Consider the following 15879-nt stretch of genomic DNA (forward strand, 5'->3'; position numbering starts at 1 on the left):
TTCAACATAACTGATCTCGACAGTTCAAAAAGATGGACAGAGCAGGCCTACAGCAAACCTAATTACAAAGTCTCCCAACCTCAGGTAAGGAGAGAAAAGAGGACACTCCTAGAAAGTAAAATGGTAGGGCTGAATTAACCTTTTGTCAAGTATAAACTCATTCCATGGATCTTTGAAACCTCAATTTAATATTTGCTAGGCTTGACTGAACTTGTTTTAGATCACCCTATCCCACCGGAATCTAAGACAGGAAATTAAAGAGCATGTTCTTACAAAGAGATTTTCCACATTTTAATAGGAGTGACTTGGCACGGGTGGGGGAGGGGGAGGTGATGGGGGACAGACAACACCTGGATCCAAGTTGTAAAAAAAAAAAAGTAATCTTTTAAAAACATGAAGGATTTACCTTTCAAAAACCATTTTTGGATGAACAATCACAATAACCTATGTTTGATTTTTAAAACAATGCATCCATCATCACAATCCATATGTAAATACTAACCTAACCCACTTAGTTGTAGAATTCAGGCAACACAACCTCTACACCTCATCCATAAGATAACCTGTCCTCCTTTTGTCATGAAGATTAAATAAGCTATGCAAAGTGCCTGACCCCTAGCCATCCACCAAGGCCATACTCCATCTGATTTCAGGTACTATCATTCCCAGGAACTAACATGGTGCCTGGTAGAGAAGATGTACTAAATACGTATTAGAGGAGATGTATGGTTGCCAGCTGCCAATGCAAGTCTTAAGGCCTTAGAACCGTAAAGCCTAACACTTCACACAAGAGACCAGCTTTTTAAAGAGGACAGGGATGGGAGACCGTAATGGAAATTAAAGGTCAAATTTGCACAAACAGGATTTGTGCACACAAAAGCATGCAGTCTTATAAACAAAGTAATCCTAGGGCTCTGTCTAGCTCAAAGGATTGTAAGCAAGCTTTCAAAAAAATAGATAAATAAATCACAACTACTTACCCCATAGGGTTTTTCTCCTCTCCCTTAACTCTGTTCAGTTTCAGGAACATTGCATCTCAACTTGCTGCTTCCAACCTAATTTCCTCTCTGATGCATTTCTGAACACAGCAGTCGACTCCCACCACCAGCAAGTATTGCTCTGATTAGGCTACCGTTCCTTCAGCCTTCATCACACTTCCCACAAAGTCAAAAACAGAGGTGTACTCCCATTTGCTATTTCCTCTACAAATCTTATTTCCAGAGAGAGTACACGGGTCCGAGAACACAAAATCAAAAGCCAATTCAAACACCAGATCTCCACTATGAGAAGTTCACATAAACCAGACAGTAAAACCAAAACACTGGCTTAGACCCATCAGAAGAATCTAACACCTTCCGTGTTAATAAAAATAGCATCAAGGAATGAACGGGGTTCTCCCCCTACCCACCACCATCCTAAACCAACTCCATTCCTAAGACTAATTCCCAGGGCACCTGGGTGGCTCAGCCAGTTAAGTGTCGGACTCTCGGTTTTGGCTCAGGTCACGATCTCCGTTTCAGGAGTTCGAGCCCCACTTTGGGCTCTGCATGGAGCACGGAGCCTTCTTGGGATTCTCTCTCCCTCTCTCTGCCCCTCCCCCACTCACATGGTCTCAGTTTCTCAAACTTAAAAGTATTCTCAGTAATCGGTGATTTGTTTTGCATCAAAATTTCAGTGTTTCAAGGATTTTTTTTTTTAAACATTTATTTTTGAGACAGCATGAACAGGGGAGGGTCAGAGAGAGTGAGACACAGAATCTGCAACAGGCTCCAGGCTCTGAGCTGTCAGCACAGAGCCCAACTCGGGGCTCGAACTCACACACTGCAAGATCACAACGTGAGCCGAAGTCGGCTGCTTAACCGACTGAGCCACCCAGGCACCCCAAAGGTTTTTCTTTTAGAGATACTGTTCTTGCATCAAAGAATTAAGAGAGGGAAACATTAAACCCATAACAGATACACTTGATCTTAGCCAAAAGGCCGAGAAGCAGTGAGAGGGGGGAACATATAAACACTGACCAGAAAGGTAACTTAGCTCTTTCATTTTCGTGATCCTCAAGAGGTCAAAAGTTGGGGGGGGCGGGGGCTGGAAAATAAGGCAGCCTAGGAATGACCAGGTTTGCTGGGCTCCCACACCAACTCTGATCACCTGATATTTACAGCTACCTGGTGTATAAAGTGGAGGGTTCTCAAGTTGAAAGAGGATCACGATTAGCCTTCTCTGCCACAGCAGCTGGCAAGAATGTCACCTATTTGCCACCTTTTAGAGAATCCAGCTCCCTCATTACAAGGATGGCAGAGGCCTAAACTGGATTCAAACCAAGATTACCCAATTCCCAGTCTAGCACTTCCTAGGTGATTTTTTTTTTTTTTTTGTGCTTCTACAGTTCTTTAAGGAACCATTAGCTTTCTAGACATCTCAAATCATTTAGCTAAAACTTAAATTCCCGGGTGAAAAGGCCCCCGATTCTTATGAAAACCCTCTTCCCTCCGCATCAACAGCATATGCTTCTGTACAACACAGCAGGTCCAAGAGTAGAGGACCATCTTCTTCAGATAGGCACACACCAAACTCCCCTCATGTGCTTATTCTCTTTGCCCCCCAGATGTTCCAGTGGACAAAAATAACTCTCAAGTCCCAATTCTGTTGGAAATTAAGACCCAGAACAAAAAATACCCTGAGTTCAGTCACGCGGGTGAGGCTCAGGCAGGTTAAGTGGCTATTTGACAATTAGCAATTCTTTCCACCACCACAGACACCCACACGCACCTCTCACCCACAGTGCTTGGTAAAAACCAAGATTTGCATAGAGGTATAATGAACACCATACATTTGGAAACACCTGACAACCTAGTTTCCACGTGTAGCATGCAAGTGTTCCCACGTTGATACTGGATACTGCAAAACTTAAACCCATTTGACTAGGTCAACAGTCCTCAACTTGGGATGGTTGGATAGGAAAATACTCCACTGGTGTTCTTTCCACAATATACATGCAACTACATGCACATGGTTAGAACAGCATCTTAAAAAAAAAAAAAAATGGATTCCTGGGGGGCTCAGTCGGTTAAACGTCCGACCTTCAGCTCAGGTCACGATCTCACAGCTTGTGGGTTCGAGCCCCACATCAGGCTCTGTGTTGACAGCTCAGAGCCTGGAGCCTGCTTCGGATTCTGTGTCTCCCCCTCTCTCTACCCTTCCCATGCTCATGCTCTGTCTCTCAATAATAAACATAAAAAAAAATTTTAAAAAGGGGCGTCTGGGTGGCCCAGTCGGCTAAGCGTCCGACTTCAGCCAGGTCACGATCTCGCGGTCCGTGAGTTCGAGCCCCGCGTCAGGCTCTGGGCTGATGGCTCGGAGCCTGGAGCCTGCTTCCGATTCTGTGTCTCCCTCTCTCTCTGCCCCTCCCCCGTTCATGCTCTGTCTCTCTGTCCCAAAAATAAACGTTAAAAAAAAAAATTTTTTTTTAAATTAATAAAAAGAAAACCATGACCCAGATTGAACCCGAGTCCAATCAAACTTGTGTCCAGGTGCCATTCTGCCAAAAATAGGGCAATGTGCTGTGTAAGCGGGAGGGTCAGCAAGAATTCTGACCACGGGGAACTCTACAGGTCCAAAGACCCTGGCACTCCCAGATACATAAGGAAATGTATGTAAAATGTTAACATGGAGACAAGCCAGGTGAGAGATCTAGGGAAACCCCCTGTACCATTTTTCACCCTTCCTGTACCTAAAATAAGTTCAAAATAACCGTTTGAAAGGGAAAAAACAAAAACAAACCTTTCTTTCAAGTGTTTGAGGACATAGAACCCCAATTAGTGCCAGGGACAGTTTAATCACCCAGAGATGTGGCTGGTGTCTCAGTTAATGAACCTCCAAGTCCCTACTCACTGCCCCACCCCAGATTCAAAGCTTTCTTTCCAGAAAACAGAATTATTTGAAACAGCAGACTATTATCCAAAGCAGAAGTAACTTCCATAGAGCAGGCACAAAGGAGCAAGAGAATGTAGCAAGGAAGCTGCCTACTCTCAGCACTTAAGTCCTAACAAAAATATTCAAAATTATTCATACAGTGGTAGGTCTTCACTTAGAATTTCCTGATTTTGAACAGGGCTCAAATACTCAGAGCAATAAAGACATCCAAGAATACTGCAGGGAAATTCACCAAGGGGGTGGCGGGGGGGGGGGGGGCGTGAGGCAGGAGGAACGATCATTCTGAGCTCCTTTTTAGAGGAACTTAGAAATCTAGGACATGAACAATTTTCCAAGGAACAATTAACAAGGACTTGTGTTGTTTGGATTTAGATAGAAAATGAGTTTTGAGAAAAGTATGAGTAAACATGTTCTCAGATCTAGCACTTTGTTTATTTTGTGTTTCTATTACTGTATTTCCAAGATCAGAACCTCAGATCAACACTGCAACTATAGGAAATAAAGATCTGACTTCTGTATTTGGCTGTACTGTGGTCCAGAAATAAACTCTAAGGGTGGAGTTACTTTTACTACAGAAAGCAAAACCATGTAAACTCCATGGTTACATTTTGTTACTTTTCACATCTTGTTTAAGGGGCTACTCTAAATCCCCAGGTGCTAATTGTAGTATCTAGGATTAACTAGATACTGACTTGTGCAGAATTTCACATAATCTAGAAAATGCCAGCTCAACTATGGTGTGAGATCTCCATGTAAGATTATAAGTAGCCTTAGGAAGGACACCTGGATGGCTCAGTTGGTTAAGCAGCAGACTTCGGCTCAGGTCATGATCTCACAGTTTGAGTTCAAGCCCATGTCAGGCTCTGTGCTGACAGCTCAGAGCCTGGAGCCTGCTTCAGTTTCTGTGTCTCCCTCTCTGTCCCTCCCCCACTCAGTTTCTCAAAAAAGTAAACGTCAAAAACATATTTTTTTTTTTTTTTTTTTTTTTAGGGGCACCTGGGTGGTGCAGTTGATTGAACATCTGACTTCAGCTCAAGTCATGATCTCACAGTTCAGGAGTTCGAGCCCCACACCGGGCTCTGTGCTGACAGCTCAGAGCCTGGATCCTGCTTTGGATTCTGTGTCTCCCTCTCTCTGCCCCTCCCCCGCTCATGCTTTCTCAAAAACAAACATTTAAAAAAAAATTTTTTTAAGTAGCCTTAGGAACATAGCCTGTTCCCAAAGAATTAAAATTAGAAAAACAAAAGTCAGGAAAAAAGAATTTCAAGTAGACCTCTTCCTTGCTCACTAATTCCCATCCAATACCAACTCAAGATCTTACTCCCACTGGTCATCTACACTACAAAATAGATCATCCTTAATGCAACTCCTGGACTTTAGGGCAAGACACATCATCTGTAGAACGCACAGCCATTTTTCAAGTAAAGGGAATCAAGCACCTACTTGGCAGGTTCCTCACTTCTTTTCTTTAAATACAAACTACTGGATGAGCACCTATGGTCACTGGCAACATCACTTAAGGTTCGAGGCTTAGGGTTACAGCTAAGTACACAGGTTTATGACCTACCCAGCAGGAGGAGGGGAGCACCGGACAGGAGTTGGGGCTGGAGATTCAGGTGGTCACACTTGCATGGTTACATTTACATCAAGTCACTCAACTCTGGGGACCAACTCCACAGCTATGAATTCAAGGACCTCAGCTATACAGTCTCCATAGTCCTCTGTCGATTTAAAATTCTAAGAACCTAGCTCTTCCTGATCCCTTGACTACAAAATTCACCAAGAAGGACAAGAAAGGGGAATGCTTAGATGCATGTTAATTCAGGTTGTTAATCTACATTTAAACACAAGCATGTGTTTATCGCTTAGGAATATAGAACTTGGGGAGACTTGGTGGCTCAGTTGGTTGAGCCTCCAACTCTTCATTTCAGCTACAGTCATGATCCCCGGGCCATGGCATCAAGCTTCATGTCAGGCTCTGCCCAAAGCCTGCTTGGGATGCTGTGCCCCTCAACCCTGCTTGTGCTCTGGAACAAATTTTAAGAATACAGAACTTAATATTAAATCTGATTTTAAGAGCTACCCAAGTTCTTAGCAACCAAAAGATTTTGCCCATCTCACACGAATATGTTCTACCGTTTCTAATAAATTTTAAATATCCTCAGGGAGCCTCCACATAACTGCAGCCTGTTAGGACCAAGTCTACAACATACTGAATACAATTTAACATCGAAGGGTTACACAGGAATACAAACAAGGGCCAGAAGCTGACCATGCATTTCCAAATTTGGAGATAAAACTTAGGCCTTCATTAATTCTGCACTGATAAGAGTCAGCCAAAAGCACCTTGTTCACAATTTTATCAGTTACTATTGTGAACAGTTTTTCCTGAGTTTGTGAAGTCATGAAAACCATTAATATAACGGGAGGTAGGATACCAAGAGTTTAATAAACCCAGAGCCTCATCCGGGGTGTTATCCTCTGCTCCCCAGCACCTTCACCTTATCTTATCCTTCTACTGGGTTTTATTAGATTCGCCTTAGGCAAGGACAATCAATGATGGCCAGTCTTCCCCCAACCCCCACAAAGTGCGAGAGACAGAACACAAGCAGGGAAGGGCAGAGAGAGGGGGAGACCCAGGATCCGAAGTAGGCTCCCGACTCTGAGCTTGTCCACACAGAGCCTGACACGGGGCTCGAACTCACAAACTGTGAGACGACCCGAGCTGAAGTCGGACACTCAACCGACTGAGCCACCCAGGCACCTTAACAATGGCCGGTCTTAATCATGCCAACTACTCCAGCTCCCACCCAATAATTAATCTTTATAAAATGTGGTTTTGCATGTTGATTTGCATCATAGGAGCACAGACTCGGCTCAATCCCAGCAGGTGCTATGGTGTTTGATGGCGCCATTGAGCAAAAAGGGAAAATCGAGGCCATGCAGCTCAACTCTGATACCTGGAGTTTAGACCTAATTGTCCTGGATGCTTCTGGAACGTTTAGTGTCTTTTTTTTTTTTTTTTTTGAGATCGAGCATGAGCAGGGAAGGGGCAGAGTGGGTGATACAATCTGAAGCAGGCTCCAGGCTCTGAGCTGTCAGCACAGAGCCCAACGCAGGGCTTGAACCCATGAACCATGAGATCATGACCTGGGCCAAAGTCTGCCACTTAACTGATTGAGCCACCCAGGCGACCCTCATTTTTAAAGGGGTGGTAAAGTTTGAGGAGGAGGAGGAGGATTAGAGCACCTGGGTGGCTCAATGGGTTAAGTCTTCGACTTCAACGCAGGTCATGATCTCGAGTTGTGGGTTTGAGCCCTGCTCCGGGCTCTCTGCAATCAGCAGGGAGCCCTCTTCAGAGCCTCTGTCTCCCTCTCCCCCCACACCTACTCCCTCAACTCTTTTTTCCTCAACGTTTTTTTTTTTGTTTTTTTGGGGGGACAGAGAGAAACAGAGCATGAACGGGGGAGGGGCAGAGAGAGAGGGAGACACAGAATCGGAAACAGGCTCCAGGCTCCGAGCCATCAGCCCAGAGCCTGATGCGGGGCTCGAACTCACGGACCGTGAGATCGTGACCTGGCTGAAGTCGGACGCTTAACCGACTGCGCCACCCAGGCGCCCCTCCCTCAACTCTCTTAAGCATACCTTTTGCAAAAAGGTTTTCCGTGTTAAGGAGTCATTCAGATTGAAGAAACTAATGTGAAACTCAACAAAAATCACTTTAATGCTCCAACTCGGCATGTGAAAAAGTGAGGTCTACTAAGATTTCAAAATCAGGCAAATGACTCAGAACAGGACCAGTGTTTTTGTATTCCACTGCGAAGTGTTAAAACATCCACGTACAAACTTAGGATTACAACTGCACCAAAGAAAAGCACCTTTATGGAATAGAACATAACTAGGATTTGAACTCTTCTGTACATTGTAAGAAGTTATCAAGTTGTGGGATCTTAAATTTTTTAGAGTCAGCTCCCATCTTGTATTTTCAAAATGACAGTTGCATCGTTAATTCAAAAGGAAAATACATGAAGCCCCTTTACTGCCTCTTAATTTCAAGAGCAATCCAAACAGAAGTTAAAAGCCTTTAGAAGCCCGAGCCTAGCTTTGAGTCAATGGGAGTTTTATCCTAATTACAATAAACAGCACAAGTCATGCTTTATTAGATAATCTAAGGGAAAGCAGAATGAGAAAAGTAAAAGGGATTGGCTACTTAGCTGCATAGCTTCAGGTAGTAAAGATCACAGACATTTACTGAATCCGCCTGGTCTCAAAGCCACCTGACCATGAACAAGCTGCCCGCCCGCTCCCCTCCCCGCGCACCCTGCCCCCGACCCCCATCTGCTCCTACAGAGTGGGAACAAGGCCAGTTCCCCATAGGGTGTTGGCACGTCATAAGCCCGGGTCAGCATAGTGACAGGATTACGTGAGTTTTTATTCTCCAACTCTGAAACCCACGTGAAAGTCCTTTTTCTCTCCCAAAATGCACAGCTCCACAGCACCCCTCTGCCTTCCTTTAAACACATTTCTGATCAGGATTATAAACATCCAAGTCTAGCACCGTGGATTGGGAATAACCACTAACAATAAACCAGAAGTTCTGACCTTTAGTATGCGGCTCTGAAAACAGAAAATGATTTTAATTAGGTGCTTTTTCTACTTTTCCTTATTAAGGTTATGAACACATCGAGTCTAACTCAGTGGATTATCTCTAGTCACGTAATTTCCATGTTGTAACAGCCTGGGCTTCCAACGGGATGCTGCAATTAACAGTCCCAGCTTCATAACAGAGACCCTTGGAATAGGGTCAAAGCCATGCACTTCCTAAAGCAAGTTATTTTCTAATCTCTAATATGAAAAATCTTTCACATGAAGACAATGCTTTAGTCTCCTGTAAATGCAATTTTCTGAGGAAAAAAGCACCACATAAGAAGGCATGAAATAGTGCTGGCATAGAAGCAGCATGTGGAGGAAAACACATAGGTGCCATGTAGGTTTCTCGAATCAGCTTTTCCGTTGGGGACAGGCACGTTTGCGACATTTTTTTTTTTTCAACGTTTATTTTTGGGACAGAGAGAGAGCATGAACGGGGGAGGGGCAGAGAGAGAGGGAGACACAGAATCGGAAACAGGCTCCAGGCTCTGAGCCATCGGCCCAGAGCCTGACGCGGGCTCGAACTCCCAGACCGCGAGATCGTGACCTGGCTGAAGTCGGCTGCTTAACCGACTGCGCCACCCAGGCGCCCCCGCGACATTTCTAATAGTATGGCCTCCATCCTGGCCTATGCTGCTCCCCAATTATACGAGTCCCTCTCGCCGCCACCTCCTTCCCCTTTGCTCTAGTTATTTCCTCCCTTTAGAAAGCCTCCCCCATCTCTCCCAAAGGAAATTCTCTGTATCCTGCAAAGCCCAACTCCAAAGCTCCTTCCTAACGAGCCCAGGAAGTATCTCCCCACCCCCATAATGTTTCAACCACCCCTATCTCATTCGAACTTCTATTATGAAGACTCTTCGTCTAGCATTCCTCTCTGCTCGATACCCAGCGCTCTGTCCCATGCCCCCCAGTGCCAGGCATGATCTACAGAGCAGGTGCACAGATCTGGCATCATCTCCCACTGTGACTAGTATGGCAAGTGTTACGGAGTTGAAAGACTTCCCTCTTTCACACCTCCATAGCCCAGGTAGTGGTGTAAGCCTACCGAACACAACGAACTATGGGGGGGGGGGGGTGCCCGGTGGCTCAATCTGTCAAGCACCTGATTCCTGGTTTCTGCTCAGGTCAGAATCTCAGTTCACGAGTTGGAGCCTCACAAGGGGGTTCTGTGCTGACAGTGTGGAGCCTGCTTGGGATTCATTCTCATCCCTCCCTCCCTCTCCCCACTCCTGTGCATGTGTTCTCAAAATAAACTTAAAAATTGGAAGAAAAAAAAAAAAAACTACGAAGCCCAACACTTGGGTTCACAGCCTGGGTGGACCCAGACAGCCTGGGTTTGAAGCCCAGCTCCACTGTTTTCCAATTTTGTGACCTTGGACAAGTTCTAAGCTTCCTGTGCCTCAGTGCTGGTTTCCCCATCTATAAAAGGAGAACACTGCTTACCTTTTCAAAATTGTGAGGATCAACGGTGTTGATGAGAAGTGCTTGTAGGGTTTTAAGGAAAGTCTACAGCATGGACTACTGTGCATGAACTACTAGACATACCAGGAGAGTCAAGAGTGTCAATTATCCTGTTGGTGAAAACATGGGAGTCGAATAGTCACAATTGTAATTAATCTCAATTATTGTGATTCTTCACAGCTCAGAACGTAGCTGTTAACTGGATTCTCCTCCTACCCCATTCCTCATACAAGCGAGTTTATAAAGTTTAAATACAATTTGGACAATTTCACGTCCCACATTTCCACCTTTGTTTCCTAACTACCTATTGAAATCACTGCAGAGACTACAGATGGATCCCCTATTTCCCAAAATGCTACAACTAAAGCTGGGTAACTGCTGGGGAGGGGAAAAAAAACCCCACAAGTAAACGCATTCAAGATGAACTGCCCTCATACTAGTCTGGCTTTGTGAACCTGCTCTTAATTCTGATCTTGTGCTAACAATCAATCATTCCCCTCCATTACATTTTTGATAGAAATCTATTTCAGAAGCCATTTCCCCCCCTCTGTATAATTTAATAGAGGGCTTTAGTGTAGCTACGGTCATTTCATCTCGACTTGACCATTAATACCGTACCAATACTGAAGTGTCCATGCCTCGGCTTGGAGTCCAACATAACACTTCACGGTTTAGTAGAAAACATCTGAAATAAAGGGCTTGGTCATGGAAATTCTGACAGACAGGACACTGAAGCCTTAATTCTGTCACCAAGAAATGTTTCCCTTAATGGCCTCATTCTTTCCTCTAATATAAATCCAGGCTTTGTAAGTACCAAAAAAGTTTCCAGTTGGCTCTGAAAAGGGTTTTCTGCACAACTGTTTGAATCTGAACCCCCTGCTCCACCCCCACCAGCCTGGTAGTCCTTCAGCACTCTCCTTTCTAAGAGAGCCTATCCTGTGCTTCAGGAGGGGGCTCTGAGGATGGAATCAGGGAAAATGTCACAGCTCCTCAGCGTCCAGCATCTCTCAGCATTTAACATCGGTTTGTCTTTCCTTTCAACTGACAGAGGTCTTTAAAGCGACGGTCAGTTTTCACAGTTCCACTTGGGCACGCCTATTGCCACGCTCCTCCGTTCCTTCTCACATCAAGGCACAAACATTTCAGGTACGAGCAGTTTAAAAATATCAGAATCCATAAAGTTGAGCTACTACTCCCTCTGGAGCATGACGGTCTGGTTTCAGCGATTAGCACTCTCAAATGAAACAGAACATTTAAATGACTGTACCAGACACGTGCACTGGAGCTGGTTTTAACTTTTCACCCTGTACCCAAGACATCTCCCCTGTCCTGCTGTGGCCCATAAGATGCTGTTTAATTTGTGGCAATAGTATTCGTTATGGATGCCTAGAAACTTCTCTGAAGATAAAAGGCACATTAAGTGGTTTGCTATTAAATTTACCATTGCTTATAACTTAGATACAAATTAGCATCTTGTTTCCTATTTTGAATAGGTATGCTTAGCTTCAGAGAGTTACTTTTTCTGAAGTCATCTAATGATCTATCCTAGTTGACATCACTTTGAATTATAAACGAAATTTTTAAAAAAAAAGTATGCAGGCAGAAGTCACTGCAATCCTTCTGGCTATGGACGTTCATAGCTTAGGTCGTTTGTGTAACCATACATCCAAATATTTACGTGGTGTCTACCAAGTGCCAGGCACTGCATTAAACAGGAGACAGAAACAAGCGGTCCTTGCTCTCAAGGCTGGCAGAGGAGACGAACGACAGAGGGGGAGGGTCCCGTGACTGGGAGAGTGTCCAGAAAGGCAGGGAGAATAGACGTCAGAGCTAAACTGCAGGCTAATATTCACAGGTGAGACAGTTTATCGGGGCAAAAAAATTTGAACAGGACCCTTTGTGGGAAACTGCAACTTATTTGCAGTAACTGAAGCACGGAAAGAAGCAAAGCATCGGTAGACGAGTCTGAAGAAACCAGGCAACTTAAGAGGTCTCGTTCAGGAGCTGGACTTCATCCTAATAGGAAAGCTCCACAGTGAACACTAGTTTGAATACCTGGAAGGAAAACCGAACAAGAATTAATGTGCCTAAAAACTTAAGTTTGAAGAATGTCGCCTAAGAGTGAAACGCTCAGAGGGTAGTAAATCCTATCATTAACGTTAAAGAGGAAACTTCAAGGTCAGGTCCATCTGCAAAAAAATAATTAGGGTTTCTCCTGCTTAGTCGGATAATCACCCCCTACACTACTGAATCAGATTCTGGTGGGGAGTGTACAACTAAACACATTCACTTAACGCACTAAGTGAAAGTAGCAATTCAGGAAGCCATTAATCAGAAGTCATTTCCTATCAAGTATATAGCACCAAATGGGAATATCCAACAATTTCGTCCATGCATCCCTACTTCTAATGAGTATTAATGCATTTTTATGGAGGGGGGAAAAAAAGCATTGGAAAGAAAGGCAGTTCTAACTGCCCACCTCCACCATGGTTCTGTCTTGGGTGTTTCTGACAATTTTATTCTTTGAAGATGAAATAAGGCTTTGATCTGACCTCAAGGCAAAACCATCAGAATTTCAAATTATACTCTTCCATGGATCGGTCTTTTTGGGATTCTTTCGATGGCCCCGGGAGATCCCCTACAGTTAACACAGCTTCTCATCTCAAGAGTAACCAACGAGAAATGGGGTGCCAAAATGCTAACACCCCAGTTTTAAAGATGGGAAATCGTGGGGTCAGCTTTGAAAAATCAGTGGGTCGTCACTAATGTAGACGAGCTAGTACATGGGAAGGAAATCTGTTGAAGGCAGTCAACTTCGTGATTCAGCCCAACTCAGACCTCAGCCCCCTTCCACCTCCTAGCACTTGGTGTCCACACCATGTGGCTCCTGGCGTCTTGTAAGCCATGGAAAGAACCTGATATCGTTTTCTGCAAAGCTGCCAACTTTATCCCCTGTTAAAGGTCACCCTCCCTTAAACGGGCCCAGTTTTCTGCAATTCCTTCTCTCATGCAGCCAACAGAGGGAGGGCAGAGGGACTTTCTTCCATCAACCACCTTCAGGGGCACCTGGGTGGCTCAGTAGGTTAAGCATCTGACTTTGGCTCAGGTCATGATCTCACAGCTTATGGGCTAGAGCCCCACATCGGGCTCTGGGCTGGGAGCTCTGACCCTGCTTGGGATGCTCTCTCAAAAGAACATTTCATAAAAATAAGAACACACCATCAACCTTCATTCTTCAAGAGAGAACACCATCCCACTCAGGTGAGCTGGTAAGATCTATTCTGAAACAGGCCTTCAAAACTGAAGGCCACAGCCTAAGGGAAATGGATTTTAAACCCTAACTGCTGAAAGGCAGCTTCAGTTAGAATTGCAGGAGAAGTACAGTATTTGGGGGGCGCTTAGAGCAATGGCTCCAGATTCAAGATGGGTGCACAGCAGCACACGGGGATCACACAAGGATGCACGCATTCCCAGCACACCCCGCAAACATCCAGTGTTGATCACGCAGAGCCACAGTCTGTTGATCGTGGTCACTGGTGGGGATCTGATGCTCTTTAGGGGATTCTTCTAAGATCCTAGGGTAGTTGCTCGTTTTGAAGATCTGGGACGCTGAACAGAAAGCAGAAAAAACATGCCGAGATGGAACAGATTTAACAGGCTCACAACGGTTTGTCACATTGATAAGCAGGTCACATTTGCAGACAATGTATCACTGAAATTTGAGAAGTGCAAGCCGTCTTGCTTAGTCTAGTTGGCCTGTTCCCTTTCCCAGTAGCGAAAGGGAGAAGACCACTGGCTCCACTACCCCCAGAGAAAATACAACATTTGAGCAGCATGGTGAAGGTCTCTGCTGTTCCATGACAGAAGCTCTTGGACACAGCTGGTGCCTAAGACTAGCAACACGAGACAGACCTTCCAAGGTCTGAATCTCCACCTCATCAATGACCAGGCCAGAGAAACCCTTCTCCCTCTCCTGGAGGGAGGGAACAGATTGGGGGCAAGGACCAGCTTCTCTGCTAGCCTCACAGGAAAAAACCAGCAAGGAGCATATCAACCAAGAGAAAGTTAAGCCTCACAAAAATCGAAAGGCAAATTCTGAGATTACCCTTGAAAGGACGGAGCTACAGAGCACCAAGCTGGTCATCTAAGAACCTTATCTCACAGCTCCTCGCTCTACTTTCTGCATTTTTCTTTGTTCTCCAGTGTGTATGGCCCTTGCTTTCACGATTTCAGGCAGCCAATCAATGTTCACAGTGGGATCCTCCTCGGTTACCGGCCCTGGTAAGATCCACCTTCTCAGAGCAGTACCCCTGTACTGCCATCTAAACAACGGCATGAAGCACAAATGGCAACAATCCAGGAAGTCTTTGGAGAAGTGTCCTGTTTCCATTTGGACTGCATCTCCAGGAGGGGAAGAAGCAGGGGGGGGAAAGAAGCCTTTGTGTGCTTGTAAAATGCTTTCTAATAGCATAGATTAGAAACCCAGTTTTAAAGGGCTACCACTCACAGCTTCGGTCTTCTAGTTCTGAACATTTACGAAGGGAGAGGATATTTTAGATTTCAAGCGATCTTACTTTATGAACAGGTGAGCTATTTGGAGCACATACGGCTCTCTAAGGTATACTTAACTACAGCTATTCTACTGACCAAAGTCATGGACCATATACTAAGAGCTAGAAGATGCTGCCTCCATCAGGTGAGAAAACATAAGGAATACAAAAAGTCTCCAACTCCAACTGCCATCTCGAGAGGGTATGCTGCTAAAGGCATGGGATGAGGGGGTTCTTCTCCTGAAGACCAGAACTCTACCAAACACAAGATTTTAAGTTGGTAGAACATTAAGAGAAAAACAGTGTATTCTAAATTGAGTATATTCTAAAATGAGGAGATGTTACCTTTGAGGAGAGTGCCAAAATGCAAGTGTTAGGGAACTGTATTTGTGCAATTAAAAGGCATTGTCCTGGGCTAACATCCAGAAGTTATGAATAATGGATTAGCACATGCATACTCGAAGTCAAATGCTAAGCATACATACTAAACAAAATGTAACAAGCAGATAGCATATTAGGTTGTATTTGAAATGGTTTGTGAATTACAGTTTGTAAACGCAGTGCAGAAACTCACCCAAATAAGACCTGTGGTTTAATTCTTCCCCAATGAACTGCATCAACCACATACTCGCTGCTCTATTTTGTCTGCTTTGTAAGAACTACATTTCAAGTATTAAAGGCAATCCACAGAATGCAGAGGCTAAAACAAGTCTGAAAAAATGTTCAGCCTTACACCCAGATGAAAATTAAAACTTTTCACTTACCAGAGCAAAAATGTCAGAAAAAAAAGAGACCTATCCTATACTGGTAAGAGTGAAAGGAATGGGGTACACAATACTGAAAATGCAAATTGTAACCTTCTGAGAACACGGCTGTACTCATTAAGACCTAAGATGTACACCCATTCTTCTAGGTATCTTTTATAGAAATACCATGGTGTCCAAGGATATCACTGACAATATTTCACTAGTGTGAACTTAAAGCATCGGAAATGGATAAGTTTGATACGCCCAACATGCAACCACTAAATAGAATAAGGAAGATTTTGACAGGGAACGATATCCACTGCCTACTGTGGTGGGTGGATATTGGAGAAGGATTTGAAATTTTGAGCTCTGGAAGAGTGACTGAATATCTTATCTCTGAGGGAGGGAAAAGAGAAGAGCCTACAATTTCACTTCTTACTTTATGGGAGTCAAGCTCACATGAAACCATGAATCTAATCCACTCCAAAGAAAAAATTCAATGTAGTCTGGCGGGGGGGGGGGGGGGGGGACCAAGGCAG

The 15879-nt window shown here is 44.4% G+C and overlaps 1 protein-coding gene and 1 pseudogene across 2 annotated transcripts in view; both read right to left on the reverse strand.

The window, feature by feature from the left end:
• PRKCA (protein kinase C alpha) overlaps positions 1-15879 on the reverse strand; it is a 404563-nt gene that overhangs the window by 383746 nt on the left and 4938 nt on the right. The gene's annotated exons all lie outside the window — the stretch shown is intronic.
• Positions 1884-1991, reverse strand: LOC121015402 (uncharacterized; annotated as a pseudogene).

Source organism: Herpailurus yagouaroundi, unplaced genomic scaffold (genome assembly GCF_014898765.1).
Source record: "Herpailurus yagouaroundi ecotype Mexico unplaced genomic scaffold, PumYag 206, whole genome shotgun sequence".
NCBI classification, from domain to species: domain Eukaryota; kingdom Metazoa; phylum Chordata; class Mammalia; order Carnivora; family Felidae; genus Herpailurus; species Herpailurus yagouaroundi.